Raw genomic sequence first — 15,697 nt, 5'->3', positions numbered from 1 at the left:
CCTTGGTCAGTTGTCACAGGAAATATAGTGTTTCATTTTCATGGTGTCCGTGCGTCTGTTTTTGTCCAGTCTATGCGGATCAATACGAGGGCAAGCAAGGGAGTGTGACAAAAGAAAGCGTGTGAGACAAACACCAGATTTTGTTTGAGAAAGGCCCAAAGTTGTTAAAGTGAGACTCTCTAACAAGAACAAAACCTTTGATACCTATGCCATGTTAGATGATGGATCGGAGTGCACAATGTTGTTACCTGGTACAGCAGAATATCTGGGCTTGGAGGGAGAGCCGGAGCAACTTGAGCTTCGTAGAGTGAGACAACAGACCGAGAAACTTGAAGGAAGAACCTTAGATTATCTGCTGCCTCAAGCCCTGAGAAAAAAAAAATGCTTAATTGACAGGGCTTTCACATCCACCACCTTTTGTTCACATTTTGTTGATCTGCATTCATCATTGTTCAGTTACCAAAATAAAGGACTGAACTGATATCTGGATCCCACCAATTGAATAAGGTATTGGGAAGAAATATAATTTGTCAAAAAGTATCCTTAATTAGAAAATACATCGCAATGATTTAGACCTGACCATGGGCTAATTGAAGCTTATTTACACCTGTATTAGATAAATTACTTGCAACACTACTAAAGGTTTATTACAAGTCTCTGTGGCTGGCCAATAGTTCACACCTAAAGGAGAGGATATGATGAAAGAAAGATGATTTCCAGGGAAGGCACTTTTTTCGTTTTTGAACAGCAACAGTCTGTTACTTTAAGAGGTGATAAATACTATAAAGCTGCCAGTCAGCAAGGTCTATCATATCAAAACTTAAATCGAGGGGTGTATAGGAATAAAAAAATCACAACTAGAATTTGCCCTCCCAGGTGATACTGATATGTGAAATTTGTCCTCCAACATGGTTGTTTAAGAAATGAGCATCAGTTGGGGTTAAATAATAATCCATGCAGTAATTATGCAATGGGACTCTCTTACCAATTATCTTAGTTAAATCCAAGCTTTTTTTTTTGGATGGGCAGCGTATTATACTACATACTATATGAAAGAGCTAACATTAGCATTCATGTGACAGTATAAACAGACTGACTGATGAACTCATCATTTCAGCTTAAGCGCTCCAGATGCAGCTTTTTAAGGTGACTAATGTTTGGTTTGACTTTTTCTGATCACCTGACATCGCAGCAGGGAAACCTGACAGAGCAGAGACGTGTGACACCTGTGACACCGCAGAGGCCTTCACATCATCAGCCATGTTACCTAGGAAGAGTTAAAGTGGCTTCTAATGCGATCATGGGTTTGAATCGTGATGCTGTGACTCTGATTGCCGTGATCGTGGGTGTTTTATCAAGTCTGGTCATTTTCAGTGAGGAAAAAGAGGCAGAAACATTTGTAAAAATGGAGGCATGCTTAACTGACAGCCTTGTTGTTATTAGTTGCCAACTTTTTTTGAGAAAACTGTGATGATAAACAGGCCAGAATAAAAAATTTGGCAGTGCCACTGTTGGACCTGACTCCTGTGGGAGTTGCAGAGCCTCAGTGTGGATGTTTGGGTGTCTTGTGCCCTGAGGGGGGTTTGGTGGGTGGTACGACTGAGACACTGCTCCTGCTCATTACTGGACATTAATGGCTGTCTCGCCTGCAGCGCTGTGGAGCTGTTGAGAAGTGCAGAGGGGGCCAGAGCACCAGGATACACACACACACACACACACACACACATGAACCTATTCTAGCAGTAGAAATTATGTGAACGTGCACACACAAACACACAAATGTGCACAACCTGCCAGGTTGATTGTGCTGCTCACACACCAGCGTGTCCCCATGCACGCTGCCTCCTGCATGCCAGCTTTTTTTGTCGGCCTGATCAAAGCAGACACGGTGCAGAGCAGAGGTCTCTGAGGTGAAATTAAAGTCTTGCTGCTTCCACTGCGTGGAGGGGGGGAAAGTGATTACCGTTAAATTAAAAGGTACGACCATAAAAGCGCGCCACGACCGAGCCCTCGCAATTCATCAAAATGATCCCACGGCGCGTCTTTTGCTTATCAAATTGTAAAATATTGTCCGTGACACCGGCGTAACAGGGGCGTAATTAATGCACTAAATCAATTCTGGATCATTCTGTGCAGAGTGGCCTGCTGGGATGCCGTCATTATCACAAATTATGGCAGCACATGCACAAAGCCAAGAGGAACGGGTGAAGTTCTAGCGCTGTAGCGTGTCCCTTTCGTCCAACCAATCCTAATCATTTCCCTCTTGCTCTGACTCTCACACGTAAAAAACTTATCGTATTACCAGGTACAAATAGTTTAATCAAACCGCAATGTTTTGGATTTCATGCCCTGAAACTTGGCAGCCCCCTCGGCCCCTCGTGGCTGCCATGTGGGCTTTAATGCCGACTCCTGGGTCTTCATCTTCAAAGACATAAATCAGAGAGATGGATACATGAATAGTTAGATTTCCTCATCTTTCTTTTATTACACAGCGAATGCTGAGAGGCTCGGCACACAACAGTTTTATCTCTTTATAGAGGTTATTTACTCCCACACAGCTGAAAGCCTTCCCTCATTCAGTGCAGTTAGAGTGCTGTTGTAGAAGTTCAAGTTTCACCACAAACCATCTCTATAAGCTCCTTTTGTGATTCTTTCATTAGACGTGGATGAGCTTTTTGCTTTCTCCAGGAACCTCTCACTCATTATTTCATGAGAAATAAAGAAATAACGCAATAAGTGCCAAGGAAATATTGATATCAAAAGTCCATACCTTCAGAAACTGAGCCTGAAACCAGATGTACTTTGTGATGTCAAAGCAGTCACAACCTCCAACATTTCTCTGAGCCTGAATTCTGCTTTATTTTTACAGTATTTGTAGAAAACAGTTGGCTCGGTTGCCTATTCAGTCAGAGCTCCAGAGCGAAGCCAGAGAGATGAGATAAAACATCTTTGCCCAGTTTAACTAATATTATTCAGGCTAAATGTGATACAGTCGTCTCAATTTCCAAGGTGATCCCTTCATGAAGTTATCATGATAGTTTTTAAAGGCCGTCAACATGGTTCCTCTTGAGTCACAAACATTTTTGTTTTTTCCTGTAGAAAGTTTGGAGCTCTCACAGTGGCCTCATACTTCTACAGGGAAGAGTGGAGCGGGGCCAAGAAATAACCCCTCACTTCAAAACACACAAATAAATAATAGAGTTTCTCTTGTCCTAATCTTGTCTCCCACAACTTCCCATGAACTTTCCAAACTCCTCAGATCTCAGCTGCTCACATACGGATAGTTAGCTGATGAGAACGAGTGCATGAGGCTGCGTGTTGTGTAACCGCGCTGGGATCACAAGCACATTATCGCTGCAGGATACGTAATGCATGCGTGTTGTGTTTTTATGACCTTTCCTAAACATTCTATTACTGAGGATGATCCATAGCATTTTTTGCGGCGGATACTCCACAGTGTATCCAATCGAAGTTTTAACACAGTTTCAGTGTCCGTTAAATGTTTGCATATGAGCTCCCAGTCCAACGCCTCAAGCACGCAAAGCTTCTACATCTTTGATTTTCTCACATCTAGAGGCACAAGAGCTGAACATAAAGTTTACAATACATTTCCTTCAGTACAATATTTTTTTTCAAAAGACAAACAATCTATGTAACAAGAAACAAAACAATAATGATACTGTGCAAGTTTGAGAAGGGGCTGAAAGAAGCAAAGCTTATCAAGTTCAGCCCCCCCTTACATTGTGATTCATGTCATACAGTACATCTGTAGTTCCATACAATTCAGAAGATTAAAAACATATTGCTTTAATATGAAATAAGACCATGATTATAAATAAGAAAGAGTAAAATTAGCTGTCAAGTTCTTTCTAGCTGTCCAAGAGTGTATGTTTGAAGTTATTGCACATTTTTATATCCTCATCTAGTCTATTCCACATTTTAACACCACAAAAATAGATGCTAAAACTTTTCAGGGTAGAATGGATGGTAGATTGTTTAAAGTTACAGTTCCCTCTTAAATCATATATGCTTTCTCAATTAAAGATGAACTTTGTCTGGTCGCTTTTCCGCTATTTTGCTAACCCTCCTCTTGGCCATGTGCATTTGTTTACAACGAAGCCGGCGAGAAATCAATCAATAGAGCGGTGGATAACGTTTTATATCATATACAATGTTACAACGTGTATATTAGAGATGCAATAAGTGACATGCACTTGAAAGGAAGAGAGCTTCCATTCTCTCTTGTAACAAGTTATGTCATTTATTAAATCATCACAATTACTCCTGTACCTATAAGTCAAAGTATGAGGCATTTAGGAACCATTTCGACAGATCATTTTACTATTGGACTATTGGTATTTTTTATGCATTTGCATTCATACTATTTGCAGCTTGAACGCACCCTTAAGCGCCAAATGATCCGGACGCAGCACGCATCGTCCTCTTGACTCTGCTGGGCATCATATCATAGCTGCTTTAGCATCTTTAGCGTGTCACCCCGTCCGAGCATTCACAGACAGCACCCAACATTTAGCAACATTGAAAAGTCACAGATTAATTCACGAGTGTGTGTGGGAATCGTTTTTTAATATCTTCCCCCTGGCAGCCTGCATGGCGCTGCACCGTCCACGCCGCCAGGCAGCAACAGATTGCGTCTCTCAGTGACATTTACATTGGTTAAGTGTGAGTGTGAGCGACGCGTCTGCATGTGTATGATAAGTGTACGTTCTGTGGCTCATGATGTCTCTATGAGCTTCTCTCAGTGTTGCACTGAGTCTGCATGTGCTGGTTTGGGAGCCCTTCATTCCCAGCCCATATGTTGTGATGAGCCATGACTGGTGCAAACTGCCAAAGCACAGATTTTTCTCCAGAAACTATACTGTTGGTGCGAGTCAAAAAACAGTTTTGGATTTGAAAAATGGAGCACTATCATTATCACAGCTTGTGTATGGACAATGGCTCAGTTACTGTGTGTGTGGCTGTCACTTTTGGACAGTAAATATCAAACTTGTTGTTGAGAACGCGGTTTATTTCATAGATTACCGCAGTAAATGTCATCAAATCAGTTCTTCGGGGGGGAGTTGGCTTGTCGTTCTTTATTTTCAGCTCAGCAAAACAATGTAACAACGTAACAAAAGCAAGTAGGAAAAAACAAAACTTGCATCAGAAACTAGCTTCCATCACCTCCCACAGTGAGTCATAGAACCAAATATCAACTGAGTGTGAATTTATTTGTTTATTTCATCACATTATTCTCTCCTTCTGCTGCTGTAGCACTGCCTTGGATTGACTTTAATTCCATTAGAGCTCCTGTCAAATCCATCCTATTTATTATTACCTAGTGTATTGTACATGCTCTTGAAATATGGATGCAGATAGCAAACGCTCTTCTCCTATATCCCCCAACTTGTGCCTCTGGAGTTATTTCCACACTGGCTGAAAAAGTTATGTGTATTTCTATCCTGCTCAGGAATCCACTATTCGTTTCAGGAAATGTTATTGTTGCACAGTTTAGTGTGGTTTTAGTGTTTGCAGAGCATGTAGTGGCCTTTTGCTCCATGGCTGCTCCAGACTCAGCCTCAAAAGGAGGACAAGAGGCTCCTTAATGAGTGTAGACAGTGCATGAGAGCTGGTGCTGCAGTTATGACAGAACAACCTCACAATGACTGGATCTACGTTTCCATGCACAGTGGAGCAGGGTTTCTATTGGCTGTGCTGGAAGAGGTATAACTAGGGTTGCAAAGGGGCAGAAAACTTCCAGTAAATTTCCGGTAAATTACGAGAAACTTTCCATGGGAAGTTAAGCTGGGGAATTTTGGAAATATTCCAAATTGGAAACTTTCCATGGGAATTATGGGAATTTATGGGAATTAACTGGAAATTGGGGATAATTTAAACGAACTGTATCATATCCAAACAGGAATGTAAATATTTTGTTTTGTAATAAGCAGACATCCATGCAAAATAATACAATTAAAAAACATGACACCCCCCCCCCCCCCCCAAATTCCCCGTTGAGGGCCAACCTTCAATTTTGTAAATTTCGGATTTATTCCCGTTTATTCCCGTTAATTCCCATATATTCCCATTTATTCCCATATAGTCCTGTTAATTCCCATATATTCCCATTTATTCTCATATATTCCCATAATTCCTATATATTCCCGTTTATTCCCATATATTCCCATATATTCCCGTTTATTCCCATATATTCCCGTTATTCCCCGTATATTCCCGTTAATTCCCATATATTCTTGTTAATTCCCATATATTCCTGTTTATTCCCATATATTCCCGTTATTTCCCATAGAAATTTTCCAACTTTGAAAATTCCCAGAATTTTGCAACCCTAGGTATAACACAGACTTTTTATTTTTAAATTTCTCATTTGATTCGGTGTTCTATGGTGACGACAGTCAATTCAACATGTGTGATGTCACCGTTCATCAAAGCGTGTGTGATTTCAACCTATGTGCTGTATGTATGATTGAAGCCTTGCTGCTGCAGTGATTAGGTTAAGCCTCCCGCAGAGAAGGAAATGGTTTTTGCAGGTGCTGATTGGATAAGATAGCATAGCATATGCACGCCATACACATGCACACATGTGCACACACACCATGCTTGGTTTTCTAAAGGTGCACCCTGTCTCTTTATTCATGCAGGTATAGAAATCAGCCTCAGTCTTGCTCCACCCTGCTGTCACATATTAAATTGAGCAGTCTTATGTTGTAACTGGTATTACTCATGTGTGGTTTATCTCTCATTCCATTATGCAGCCAAATTGATGTATATTTCCAACCCACACCCTGTAAAAACAGACACATTGTTGGCAGATGCACCTGTAGCAGGTACACACTGAACAGACACACGCGTGCACACACGGCTATTACACTTTGTGTTGCCACAAATCAGGACATCCATCTCCGATTAGGGCAATTTGATTCCAGAGTAATGAAGTAGTTTAGTGCTGAAATGTGGCGCCGCTTCACAAGAGCTGATGATCCACTGTGGCAACACGAATGACAAATACCCTCCCCCATTAATACACACACACACAGACACACACACTTACACTCACAGTCTATGAAGAGACAAGACAGATCAAATCTGACATGGTTGTAATCAGCCCCACAGCTGTCTGCTTACCTGGCCTGAATAGATTTGTAGTTTATATCTGCACTTTGAAGGAGAACAAAGACAGTTGAACCTTTAACATCTCCTGTGCGCCAATTAAAATTTCTCCATTAACTTTAAATGATTGTTACACAAGTTTGATTTCAGAGCAGTTAATTCAAACACCTTTGAACTCTGAGCACACAGTCATAGATCTGTTTAGCATGTATAGATCTTACATGACCTGAGAGGAGGTCAAGTCTGTTTATTGTTTTGTTTTTTTTATAATTAGAGAGATACGTTATGCAGCTTACTCAATGGTCAAGTTCATCCCAATAGTATGTTTCGGATTCGTAGAAGATTCCGTGAGACTGAAAAGCCGATGGTCGGAGCAATATAATAATCGTCTTTTACCTTGTAGGTTGTTTGTGTACATCCACCACCCCCCACCCTGGGAATTCATGCGTTATTGTCTTCTGAATTGATTATCCAAGCAAAGTCTTGCATTGTGTCCCTATGGCTGCATCCTACCTCTGCACCGGGCCCGACCATCCATCACTTGGAGGGGCCGCTAAGCACCTTTTCTTCCCCAGAGGAGTAAACCAACACTGGACCTCAGAGGCCACAAACCCCCCTCCCCCCCTCCCCCTTCCTCTCCTTCTTCTCATCTCACAGGCCCCTCCCATTGGGGATGCTGCCAACCCTCAGAATCTCAGTCCTAAACCGGGATGACCATGAATAATGAGGGGCTTAACTATGAGATACAGGAGCTGAGGTGCTGGAGGAGAAAACATGCTTCTCACCCCCACCCCCCACCCCCCACCCCCATCTCCATAGCCACTGTCAAACGAGCAGAAGCCGGCCTGTGGCTGACGTGCACTAGCTTTGTCACATAACTACATTATGTAGGGTCCCCAAAGGCTACAGCATAATGCGATACGCCGCGCCACTGTTGCCGGCTTCGCTACAACAGCTTCTCCTCATGAGTTATGTATTAGTGTTTTCACTCTGGCTCAAAGATCACATACTGTACTGCTCTGTCACTCTTTTAGTTTTGCCTGCTAATGCTCTTCAAACTTGCCCCCCTCCCTCCCCTCCCCTCCCCTCCCTTCCTCCTTTGGTAGTTTTTAATTTCCCATGCAGGGTCTTTACTGTAAATGTGTCTTGACAACGCAAACGCCTCACGGACGCCACTCATGAAACGGGCTTCTATGAGATTGTCGGGCTGTCTGAGACAATAAATATCAGCGCCAAAAGCCAGTAGCACAGCTGCTGCTGGAGGCACACCCCTGGATATCAACACACACTCACACACACACACACTCTTACCACTGTCATTCCAAAGTCATTGTCAACACTCGCTGGCAGTGTTAAAACTGAAACATGTCTGTGTGTTTCTGACTCGCAAAAACTAAACTTCCAGTTTGTCCAGTGGCACCGTGAAAACTGTATTTTTAGATTTGAGTTGAAGTTTTTATTAATCAGGGAAATTGAACTTAGTAGCAGCATAATTTCTGGCTAATTTCTCCTCTCCGCTCGCTCATTGTTCGAATCAAGAACATGAGAAATGCAATACTTGAAGATGAGTGAGCTACTGATCTGTTTAAAGAGAGCAGAAAACCCTTTTTGATTAACCTCTTTCTGATTTCTGCCAGGTCTCATCTTAACTCTGACTTCCTGTTATTTGATCACAATTACGGTCGGTCTATAGCTTGATTCAGGCTCCTGCGTGAGAGTCGGTACCGCTCCGCTGAAAGCCCCTCCAATTAAACTCTTTTGATTGAGCCCAGTCAGAAATTGACTTTCCCTCTTCCTGCTAATGTGCCGGTGGAGAAGCTAAATTACCTGAAAGGGAGTGGAGGATTTCAAGCCGACTCGGTGCACGCCCACATGAAAAGTGGTGTATGTGGGTCTGCAAACGGTCGCCCCATCCCCCGTTTGATGTGGTTTCCCATTTGAAGTGAGAATAGACCCCACCCAATTTCTACTCAATACTAACCTCTTTCCACTTAAAGTAAGACTCATCACCTAAAAACAATCTTATTTTTAGATCATTTTCACTTGTTTCAAACTAATTTTCACTTGAAATAAGTAGAAAAATCTGCCAGTGAAAGCAAATTTTTTGTGCTTGTAATAAGAAAGAAAAACTTGCTCCACTGTCAGAGTTTTCTACTTATTTCAAGTGAAAATAGACTTGAAATAAGTAAAAAGTGTCTAAAAATAAGCTGCTTTTGATGTGATGAGTCTTATTTTAAGTAGAATGAGATTTGTTTTGACTAGAAATAAGACAAATGTTCTTGGTAAGAGTTTGAGTTTTTGCAGTGTACCTCAGGGCACTATCAACAAACTTGAGATGTTCTTTACAAGTTCTTTAAAATGGTAAAATCTCCCACACTCTACACAAATACCTGTAGTGACTCAGTCCTTTTCGCCGTGACATTTCATGCGGCTGGATTTTCATTTATTTCAAAGTCAATGGCCCTTCTCTCAAAGGCCTTGATTTTTTTTTTCTTCTGCTTCTTCTTCTTTTTTTTTCCATACAGGATTTCTCAAAATCTTGAATGTCACGCCCGAGTGCTCTCAGCATACTTAGCAGCCCATGAGTCGCGGGAGGTGAAGGAGTGCATACTTCTCTTCCAGAGCTCATTGAAGCGAATTGGTAAACAGGTCCCCGCCCGCCCATTGACTTTGCCGCGGCGTGGAGGAGTCAGATTGTGATGCCGACGCTCCGCGAGGATCAAACTGTTGAGAGCCGGCAGTCTTGCTGCTGATATGCGTCAATGCACTCTCCTTGACTCACTGGCAGAGTGCTCGATATGTATGGAAATGAGCCATAATAACCATAATATGTGTCCCTTCTCTTGTATTTTATAATGGTATCATTATACTTTTTTTATCCCCTGAATGATCCCTCTCTCTCTCTCTTTCTTCCCCTCCTTTTCCACTTTAGTGTGTGCCTCCCCTTCTACATCCATCCTCCTTCTCCGAACCCTTCCTCCTCCTATCACTCCTTCCCTTGCCATCCACCTCATTTACACTCTCACTCATCCAGATGACAGGAACAGGTGCACCATTAATTATGCTTTAAGATATATCTCCTCTGTGTTCTGCTTCCTTCCCTGTGTCACCGTGCAAATGCCTCGCTGCACCGCGCCTCCTAACCCTAAACATCTCCTTTCTTCTTCCTCCTCCCCAGTCTTTGCTCTTTCTTCTCTGCTGCTGTTCATTCTTGCTGCGTAACATTTGTGTGGAAACTGAGAGCTGCTATTTTTAGTCGCATCATGTTGAGATTACAACTTAATTATCTGTTTATCTGGAGATGTCAAACTGCTTTCACGTGATCATGTCTGACGATCTCATTATCTCCGTCCAGAAAATTCAGATTTTTTTTTTCTTTTTGGGGTGGTGTTCATGTTTGCAATCCAGAGATAACGGCTGAATTACATTGTTATCTCAACTTATCAAACATTGTTTTCTCATGAGCAGGACTTAAATATCTCATTATTTTGAGATAACAAAGCCGTGGTTTCTGGGAGATCCAGCTGCTTCGCCCCACTGATGTTGCTTAGGAATCAATCCAAATCCGCTTAGCCTGATGAAAGCAACACTGTGAGAGGGAGAGGCCCGAGTAGATTACACTTTTAAAAATAAATAAAAGGGAGCTAACCCCATGATGAAAACAAACTTACTTTAGATAAAGTACTCAGTAAGATCTAGTTGTATATGGGTGACATATGAAGTCAGTGTACAGTTCTGGGCCAACACTGATCCTCCAAGACATTTAGTCTTTTCTTTTATTGTAACATCTGCACATTCAGGTCCTAGAGGATAATTGGCTTTAAGTTGATGCACTCAAGTGTGCAGCATTTGTCGAATATTTCCATTTTTATACACCTTGGAAAAAAAACTGGATGAGATCTCACAAAATGTGAATAATGTATCTGTATTGTGTGTGTGTCCAGGGCCGTTGCTAGGAATTCTGGGCCCCCTTAAAGAATACTAAAGTGGGCCCCTCCCCCTAACTTTTCCAGTTTTTTTTCTTAGACTACGTATGTATTATCATTTTTTATTTAGCCTACCTTGTTTTGATGCTAATGCAACATTACACTGCAAAAACCCAAGTATCTTACCAAGAATGTTTGTCTTATTTCTAGTCAAAATGTAATTTCTAGTCAAAACAAATCTCATTATACTTAAAATAAGACACATCATATTAAAAGTAGCTTGTTTTTAGACACTTCTTTCAAGCATATTTTCACTTGGAATAAGTAGAAAAAATCTGATAGTGGAACAAGTTTTTCTTCCTTATTACAAGCACAAAAAACATGTTTTCACTGGCAGATTTTTCTACTTATTTCAAGTGAAAATTTGTTTGAAACAAGTGAAAATGATCTAAAAACAAGTTAATTTTTAGGTTAAGAGTCTTATTTTAAGTGGAAAGAGATTAGCTTTGACTAGAAATGAGACATTTGGACAAGAAATAAGACAAATATTCTTGGAAGGATGTTGAGTTTTTACAGTGTACTATGAGTATTAGTCAGGGTCTTACACAGAATAAATCAGTCATACAAAGATTAGACTACTGGGGTTTTTTATGGGCCCCACTGGGTGCTGAGCCCCTAGAATTATCATCACCTTTCTCCCCTATACAACAGCCCTGTGCATGTCATGTAAATGTAAGCAGGTGGAGATCGCACAGCAGTGAGCGTTTTTTTCTTATTATTCAAAACTCGCTTAAACTCTCTTAAATTCTCAAATACAGCGTTTTTCTCCAGATAGCCCGAAGGCGATTCTTGGGAAGAAGATTTGTATGCAAATCTACTAGCAAGGTTTCCTGAGTATCCACAGAGTAAGTTGGATGAATAAATGATTGTAGACATACAGGCTATTATGCTTAAACATCGTGCAATTTGGTAGATTAGTGTTCATAAGTGTCTGTTATATTTGAGTTAAAACTGGAGGTTCCTGAACACTTTTGAGCAAATAGTCACTTTATGTTTTCATCTTTCCCATTCACTTCCTCTGCTTCTTTACCGACTGTTATTGAATAATGACACGGAGCAGTCGACTGTGAGCCGGCGAGGCAGCTCTCAGTTCATTAACTGATAAAATTTACTTTGCAAAACAATTGTTGGTTCATTTCATTGCCGCTCGAATCAAAATTGCACCTCCAAATTAAAAACACTGTATAGCGCCGCACGACTTGACTCTGTGTCTCCCAACACCGTGAGATACTGGAAACATTTCCCCGTATCCGGAGGGGGTTACAGGTGCCGGAGCGCGGCGGCTCCGCCTTGCATCACGCAGCGCCTCGTTTCCAAGACGGCGCGGGGCACCTTCTTTCGCCGTGCAGAGTAAATAAAACACTTTTAGCTCCCCTGCCTTGTCCTCAATACAATGTATCCTGGAGACACAAAGAGCAATTTACCAACATGTGAAATTCACATTTTGCCCAGAGGTAAATGGAAAGAAGAGAGGAAACAAGCCTGTTGGGACTGCATGGGATTCTGTTTGACTGAGCGCTCCACACTCAGCCACTAATTGCTTGCGATTGATGGGAAAAAATAGCGCTAGAGGAAACATTAAACTTGCAATGCATTATGGGTAGTTGACCTACAGTATGTCTACTATTTTTTGTCTATGCCCAGTGGCAGTTTTTTTTTTCTTCCTACCTGTACATATCAGAATATATATGAGGCCTATTGTGTACTTTATATTGTGGCAATATCCTGCACAAACCCTCTGTGGCTCTCACGACACAACGACACACGGCTGCATCAGAGTGCAGCTGGAATTAAAAGATTCAGTCGAATCAGTAGCTGAAATAATAACCTGGGCTGTGGAAAGATTCACACTCTTTATTCCCTTGTTTTAACCACTTTAAACACTTTTTCTAAGGGAAAGGATCAATGGGGGTTAAGGTGTGTGCAAGCGGGAGTTCCTGCACCTTCTTGGTACAAATTAGCCCTCCCACTCACCTTGTTAAGTGTGTGTGTGTGTGTGTGTGTTTTGAGGAAATAAAAGGGAAAAAAAACAACAACGTCAGTTTATCTTGTCCACCGTCCACCTTGTGAAGTCTGAGCACATCGCCCGCCAGGCAGCGGTGGACAGCTTCTCCCTCAGCTTCTCTGTTTGTATTTCTGAAACAGAGCGCGGTTGATGCGGCAGGAGGGGAAATGCAGGTGCTTGTGTTTACTTCCCTCCGGACCTCCCTCCTCCTTGTCTCCCTGCTTCCTCCCTCCTCCAGCACAGTGGGATGCAGATAAATATTGATCTAGAAAGCTCTCCGGAAAAAGAAAAAAAAAGAAAAACTATTTGCAGCAATGGAAGGAAATTAAATATTGTCAAAGGGAAGGGAAATGACTAAGAAAGGGCAAAGTAATCCTTTAATTTAATTAATTAAATTACAACAAAAAAATCCCTTTTATGTCTGTTTTTTCTTTCTTCTGCATGCTCTCTCCCTCTTTGCTCTCCCTCGCTCCCGCTGGAAGGCTTTCCTGCGGTTGCTAAGCAACAGGGAAACAGTTTTTCTTTGGTTTTGCCAGCGGGTCCCGGAGGCTGGCAGGGAGAAGGGGGCACAGAGGAAGCACTGTGGAGTTTGCCAGCAGCCGAGTGCGTGCCCACAGCTGGGTCGGGTTGCACAGCATCCCTCCCCCACCCCCCACCCCCCCTCACCCCTCCACCCACCCCCCTCCGCCACCCGTGTTCCCAGTCATAGCGCCGCTGGCAGGCACCTGCGGGTTACGGCGGAGTTGATGATAGCAGGGTGAAGCTCGTGAGGCATCCCAGCTCCCAGCAGTAAACACAGGGTCACACTAGGGTCAAGAATGATGAAAAGGCACGACTCCAACCACGGGGGCCGGATCAACAACCCCCTCTGTACACTGTTTTCTTACAGGCTGAGTCATGCGTTGCATAGAGTTGCATAAAGTTGCGCAACTTGCTACTCTCAAACAAACATAAAAAAATAATTCAGAGAACATATTTGACAGAAATTGATTCCACCAAGGGGCTTTTGACAGGCAGTGGAGAACCCCACAATAGAAATCCTTTTTGCAATAAGTATGCTAATCAAAGCCTCCGCTGAAATGGATTCTACTGCTCTTTTATTATGTTGTTCTTTCTCTCTTCAGGTGATTGACACATTGTAATCTCACTAATAAGCACCTCCACTGTCTGTTTCCTTCCTATTGTGCTGGTGTTACAATAGGCCAACTTGGCAGGTGTGCAGTGTTTTCTGAGTGCTCAGTATAGAAGCTAATCGGAGTTAGCCGCTATTATCCTGAAATGCAGACTCTGCGTGGTGTCCTAGCTGTCAGTCTCCACTACCGTCGTCCCTTAAGGGTCAGCAGCCAACCAAACCTCACATTACTCATTTCCTTCCTTCCTCCCTCCCACCCAATCACATGCGTCATTTCTGACCCGACACTGGTCATTAGGTTTAAAGTGCCATGTTTCAATAATGATAGTTCACAGCAATCTACTGCATTCAGCTCATATATAGGTAAAAACCACTTTGGTAAAAAAACATGTGAAAACTAGCCTTATTGTGTCTGTGGGAAGCCAGTGAGGGATCACGTCATTGCAGCTGCACAAGCGGGTCCATCTCTGCATGTGGGCCCCGGCTGCAGAAGTTGTACCATTGTAAAACCCGGTGTGGAGGCACAATTTCCCGCCACTTTAAAAAGTAAGATGCTAATGATGGTGGTTGGCTGAATGTGGTCGTGTGGCATTTAAAAAGCTGCAGTTTGTGTGTTTCAAGCTTCGATATGTGTGCATTAGTAAGTGTGTGCTGCTTGACTCAGATGAATATTGCATGGCCACACACACACGCACACACAGATACATTCATCGAGCCCAGTTGGAGTATCCTGTAATGATATTCTATTTGCCGATCAGACCGGTTGGATTGATGAATAGTGCTGTCAGGACTATTATCCGTTAATGTAAAAACACAGTGCTATGTTTCATTGACCTTTAACCCCTGTCAATTGTTTTGCGATGACCCCGCGGACTTCAATGAAGGATTATAGTGAATATATGAAAATAAAATAAAATTTAAAGTGCTTGCTTTACTGTAGCTCCATCCTTCAGCCTGACTTTGCAGGTGAATTAATCGGCCTCATCAAGTGCATAAGACAGAGGTCACCACTCTGAGTTTTAGTGACTCTTGAGAAGATCATTCGATGTTCACATGTCAAGTGGGTCTGACACCGGCCAAGGCCTATCAACTTGATCAAACATCCAATTATTTCCAGATTTTACTCTAATGTCAGAGGAATTAAATCACATCTGACTGAAAGTTTCCACATGTTGCCTTCAGCATAAAGAAAAAACACAGCATTTGTATTTGAGAATAAAGTTTTTAAAGCCGTGATTGGTTGCTCAGCCTGCGAATTTCATATCATATCTGCCGGTGTCATGGCTCCTCAAAGCATAAAAAACTGAGAGACTCTAATGAGAGGAGATGTGTAATCAGTCTGCAATTGAGCTGACATTTTAATCATTTTGGTCTGTATGTCCAATTTTTTTTTTCTTCCTTTTTTTCACGAGGTTGACATTTCAAAATGCAAATAACATGCTT

The 15,697-nt window shown here is 42.1% G+C and overlaps 1 protein-coding gene across 1 annotated transcript in view; it reads left to right on the top strand.

The window, feature by feature from the left end:
- Positions 1 to 15,697, top strand: part of LOC310998106 (receptor tyrosine-protein kinase erbB-4-like) — a 206,413-nt gene that overhangs the window by 110,805 nt on the left and 79,911 nt on the right. The window lies entirely within an intron of this gene.

This window comes from Trachurus trachurus (assembly GCF_905171665.1).
Source record: "Trachurus trachurus genome assembly, chromosome: 2".
NCBI lineage: Eukaryota > Metazoa > Chordata > Actinopteri > Carangiformes > Carangidae > Trachurus > Trachurus trachurus.
Note: the sequence above shows the minus strand (reverse complement) of the source record. Positions and strands in the feature narration are given on the sequence as shown.